Source organism: Crinia signifera, chromosome 3, assembly GCF_055691185.1.
Source record: "Crinia signifera chromosome 3, ASM5569118v1, whole genome shotgun sequence".
NCBI lineage: Eukaryota > Metazoa > Chordata > Amphibia > Anura > Myobatrachidae > Crinia > Crinia signifera.
This window is the reverse complement of record NC_139219.1, coordinates 114,228,932-114,235,227: the sequence shown is the minus strand read 5'-3', so window position 1 is coordinate 114,235,227 and position 6,296 is coordinate 114,228,932.

The following is a 6,296-nucleotide window of genomic DNA, read 5'->3' as shown; positions in this document are numbered from 1 at the left end:
GGTTAAGGGTGACACAGGTGTCGACTTTGTCGGCCTATGGTAGCCAGTACACATAAGGACCCCCCGACATTAGAAAAACTAAAATATAAATAAAAATAATGAAACAAATTCAATATGTCTATATTCCTCAAGCAAATTGATCTCTTATGTAGATATAGCCCCATAAGAAGGGTGCAAAGTATGCACATTATTTGACAACTACAATATAGAATGTTTTTCATTAAAAGCATCAAGAATTGCAATATAATGTTGTCATCCGCAGTGTTTCCACACTGATGTATAATGTCTGGAGATTTGATATGTTTAAACAGCCGATTGACCAAATATAATTTATGCATGTACGTTAGGCTGTTATCCTGAACCTCACATGCAGCACACTAACGTGATCCAAGACATGCCCTAGCGCGTTCCTCATTTTAAATTTTTCTATATAAGCACTCAGTCACTTTATGATTCACTTGCACTTCAGTTGTTCAAACTGTTTTTTATACAATGTGCGCCACTGTATACGATACAGGTTTAACGCACTCTGATTTTGACTCTAGTCACTTGCCGTAGGCCAACGGGAACAGACGCCGGCGGGTTACCGTGGCAACGGACTGACGTCATGTAGCCACGTGACAACGGTGCCGGAAGCCAGCCCCGCGGCACAGCGTTCACAGTGGATCACGTAAGTGTGCTTATGTATTTAAACCAAGATTTTGCACTTGTCTTTTGTTCTCTGCACCTCACCGCCTTTGCTACTTTATTATGTTGCACAGTCAGCAGTCCTGAGGAAGGGGCGCAAGCCTCGAAACTGTCGACATACCAATGCTGACACTGTCTTTGCTGTGATTTTTTTCACGTTTTGAATACAAGTTTGCTTTTTTTGAGAGTGCCGCCTCCAGTCTTCATTCATTTGAAAACCACTGCTATACCAATATTGTGGAAGGCACCTCCCCGTTGTAATCTATTGTGCCAAGTGCCGGTCGTCACCCATCTATATATGTGTATATATATATATATATATATATACACACACACACATATATATATATATGCATACATACATACAGGGGCGTCAATAGCAGTGTAGACCCCTGGGCATAGCAATATATTTGGGCCCCTACCGATCCTCCAGCGCTAGGGGTGGGGGGTGCTATGAGCGGAAGCTTTGATGTCCCGCAGGTGGTAGGGGGTATTATATCAACCACTCAGCATGTAGGGCCTGGATCAGTAATTTCCACTAATTACAGCTTTACTGCACAGATGGTGAGAGATAGGGTGGGAGAAGGGGGCATTGGGCTGAATGAAGGGGTCCTGATACATAACTTCCAGGGTGGTAGAGGATGTTTAATACGCAGAGGAGGGGTGTATAGTGGAGTGGGCTTATTATTCATAATTTTGGGAGGACAGCTTGCTTGACTGCAGATACTGTGGTACTGGGCACTAGGGGATCAGAGTTCAGGAGGCAGAGCAATCCGCCAACGAGTATATAAAACGATATACCAGGTGTGTGGAGCTGGAGCCGTAACCAGCTGCTGGAAGGCTGATATCTCTGGTTTTGGGAACAGTAGAGACAAGCTACTAGTGTCCATCAAAGGGGGAGAGTCCCAGCTTTTTGAATATACTCTCAGAAAACCTCTAATTCAAAAAGAACCTGAAATATTTGAGTGGGAAAAGCAATTAACAGGCTTGGATGGGACCACTGCTTTGAAGTCAGATATCTCCGGTTCCAAGGGCCGATTTTTTTAAATTCTTGTACCCATGGAAATAGGGGACCCTCAGCTCTCAGCCTAGCTATATATATATATATATATATTTATATATATTTATATATATATATATATATATATATATATATATATATCTAGTATGGAGGGGGGTACTGTCTTGCGCTGCAACCCTGGGTAGATCCGGAAAAAATGAGTCTTTGTCCTTAGGGAAAATTCCTCTCTTTAAAACACAGTCCTGAGTGACAGGTGGCCGCCAGTAATTCTCCTATTGAGACGCTTGTTGATTCGTCTCGATGTGGGTAGATCTAGGAAATGGTGAGAATGGCGCTCTATAGTGTAATAAGTTTTAGTTGTGACACTGTGACTTTAAATTAAGTTCTGCGTACCGTGTAATAAAAATTAACGTGCATATCAGATAATACTGTTCATCCTCCTTCTGGGGCTGATTACCAGGACCTTCCCGGCTAATGTCCAAACTGGACCTTATATTCCCTCAGATAAGTTCACAGTAGTGCTCCAAATAGTGCAGAGGTGATTGCAAGAAAGAGAATAACTCCAATTAAAATAAAATTAGGAGTTTTTTAATGAGTGTGAATACAAAACATAAAAAAAAAAAAAAAAAAAAAAAAAAAAAAATAAAATAAATAAAAAATAGGACTTACATAAATAAATAAGTGAGCAAAAGAAGGTTGGGTAGAGGCCTCTCTACGCGTTTCGTCTCTGACGCCTATAGATTCAGGCTGGACTTCATCAGGAGAGCATAAGTGACCTAGTTCCTATCGCTATATTTATAGGGCAATCAATCAGACTGGAAGCCCATGTATGGGACTTCCGGTTTTCGTATGTGCATTGCTATTGCGCATGCGCGAGTATAGGCTATGTACCGCGATATTCTCTATTGTTTGCATGGTAACCTGTATCCCTATTTTTTAAATTCTTGTACCCATGGAAATAGGGGACCCTCAGCTCTCAGCCTAGCTATATATATATATATATATATATATATATATATATATATATATATATATATATATATATATATATATCTGTACTTTCACTCTTTATTTGCTACCTTCCTGGCTGTTGCACAGCAATCCAAAACTAATTCCTAGTATACAGTACTGTATGAAAGTAGACCTGGCCAAATAAAGCTGATTCTTGTGTGCAGCCATGAAATCTGTCCATCTCTGAATCAGATGATATGGGCGTAATTTACTAAGGTGGGAGTTCTATTGAAGATGGGATGTTGTCCATAGCAACCAATTAGGTTTAATCTATTATCTTCTAAAAGGTGCAAAATAAATAAGAAGTACAATCTGTAATGGGCAACTCATCTTCAATAGAACTCCCGGTACTTGTGTATTATAGCGGCGCCCATCGCATCGCATACCATTAGGCATACGATGGTATGCGATGCGATATCGCGCGATGTTGTACAATGGCATACAATTTAAAAATTGTATGACATTGTATATGGCATACAATGCCATACAATGCGATAGGATGCGATAAAACATTGTATAAGCACCCTAATGGGTGCTTACAATTTTAAATGCACCCTAATGGGTGCTAACAATGTTGAATGCACCCCCACGTCACCCCCCACTATAAACGTGAACCCGAAGTGTGGCGAGCGCTGGCGGTACATGTCCTACGACCTTTTCATACCCCCACTATCCACATCGGCGTTGAGTTGATTTTATAAAGTGTGGCGAGCGCAGCGAGCCACCGAGCCCGAAGCGTGGCGAGCGGACGCGCATAACTTCACAGGTATACGCGTCCGCTCGCCACGCTTCGGGCTCGGTGGATCGCTGCGCTCGCCACACTATATAAGATCAACTCCACGCCGATGTGGATAGTGGGGGTATGAAAAGGTCGTAGGACGCGTACCGCGGCCCCGTCGTGGGCTCGCTGCACTCGCCACGCTTCAGGTTCACGTTTATAGTGGGGGGTGGCGTGGGGGTGGATTTTACATTGTAAGCACCCATTAGGGTGCTTAAAACCACACATTAGGGTGCTTGTACAATTTTTTATCGAATAGTGGTGTAAAATCGCGTCGCCTCGCATGCCATCGGGTGTATGGCATGCGATGCGATAAAAACATTGCACGACCAACATCGGGGGCGCCGCTATAATACACAAGTACCGAACTCCCATCTTAGTAAATATACCCCTATAATTTTATTTACACAGCACAAAAACTGTGTAAATAGTTTCCTGTCCTGTATATACAGATATGCATGTAACAAATTGTAGTTTTGCTATCAGGTCATATAGTACAAAGGATAAAGGGATTTAGCTAATTTTAGCCCTTTTACACCAAAATCCCTGTTTGGACCCTGGTCTTCGAACACAGGAGGTCCACGGGGACCCAGCTTCATACTCCATTTATACAGCACTTCGACTTGGGTCGGACTCGGGTCTGTGCTGTTTACAATGACCTTTGGTTAGGGTTTTCTCTATGGATGCCAGGGGATTTGGGTGAGGACTACCCTCAAACAAGCAGCACTAACCCTCTTCCTTCCACTTTTTTCTCCCCACCCCAGTGCCACCCTTACCCTCCTAAACCCCCTCCTATCTTTTCCCAACTAAAATCCCCCATTCCCCTCTCTTCCTCCCTCTCCCCCCAAACCAACCCCCTCACCCATTTCTCCTATCAATCACCCTCTCTTCCACCACCACGAATCCCCCCCTCCCCCTCCCGGGTGCAGCGCAGTGCAGCACAAATCTCCAACAAGGGATTGGATCTGGTGGTGCAGGCTGGCTGGACAGCGGTGCGGAGGAAGGTGCTGCTCTACCCGCTCTGGTGCAGCAGTGTCCGGGCTGTGCATGGCTCCACCACCCGCTCCCCAGGGAGACCCTCCCTACTGGTGGCCGCCGGGCCCGCTGTGCTATCCGGAGTGGCGCGGGGTACATCCACCTGCAGTGGGTGGAGATGATGGCTGCAGAGCGAGGGGGATGACCTGGCCAGGCTGCGGTTCTTCATGGCTCCCCTGTGATGGACATGGGAGAGCTGCAGGCGGCAGGGAAGGATATGATTCTGGGCGCTTCAGGAGGCAGACGGGACGATGAGTGGCAGCACTACAATTCCCAGCATGGACTGCTATTATGTATTTCCCACTATGCCGGGCAGCAGGACCTGTGCTGGGACCATTATTTACACCGGCCTCTACACGGGTCCTAGTCGTGTTCCACCCAGGTCAGGACCTGGGTAGAGGTCCCGTGTAAATGGACACAGATTGACCCCATTTACACTGCCGCTGATCCAGGTCTGACTCGCTGCTGACCCGGGTTTTTGCGGCAGTGTAAAAGGGGTATAAGCAATATCGGTACTTGTGTAATAACTGGGCGCCCGATTTTGAGATTGGGTTGGAAAAAATCTCATGTGATCTACGCGATTTTCCAGAGGATTCAATGTTAAAATGGTCCTGTCCATTTCCCCACTATCCAAGTGGGCATAGAGTTGATTTTATATAGCGTGGTGAGCGCAGCGAGCCACAGAGCCCGAAGCGTGGCGAGCGCACGCAGAATACATTTTAAGTAATCCGCGTGCGCTTGCCAGGCTTCGGGCTCGGTGGCTCGCTGCGCGCGCCACGCTATCAAAAATCAACTCTATGCCAACTTGGATAGTGGGGAAATGAACAGGACCATTTTAACATTGAACCCTATGGAAAAACGCGTCCATCACATCGCATGCAATTTGGTCTCGATGCGATCGACGCGATTTTACCGCAAAATCGCATTGCATCGCATCTGATTGTATGCCTTAAGTTAAGGCATACAATCAAATAATCGGGCGTCCAGATATTACACAAGTACCGCAATATCTTTTAAGAAAATTGTTCAGTGTGTGTGCTCAATCTCCCTAATGGTTATTATACAGGGGAAGCATGTGGTGTCCTGTTATTCTTATAAGACGGGGGAGCAGCCTGTGGTGTCCTGTTATTATACAGGGGGAGCTGCCTGTGATGGCCTGGTATTATACAGATTGTATAAAGAAAAGAACATGCAACCAAAATTGCATGTCCTTACCAAGAGGTGCTGCTGTGCTTAGTACATAGACAATAAAGCATGAATTGCCACAATAGCACAATTTATTAAAAATTTAGCATCATACACATAAAATATGCGAAGTGCACTTCAATTTACAATAAGCAATATGACATACAAGACATACAACATAAAACATATAGTGGCTTATTATGTTATTATACAGGGGGTGTCCAGTTATCTTTTTTTGGTACTTGTCAAAAAAAGTCCCATCACATACCATAACTTAAGGTATGCGATGGGACCCGATCAGACCCAACCGACCTGATTTTAGGCTTTTAAAGATGTTCCCATACAATTTTAAAATCGCGTTGCATCACATGCCATTACAATGGCATGCGATGCGATGCATCATGCAACGCGATTTTACATTGTACAGCCACCCTGATGGCTGAATACAATGTTAAATGCCCCCCAGACCCGATTTTTAATTGTATACCCACCATGATGGTTAATTAGTATGTCAATGCCCCCCCATTGTTAACGCGTCACCACGATCAACGCCAACCCGAAGCGTGGTGAGCGCAGCGA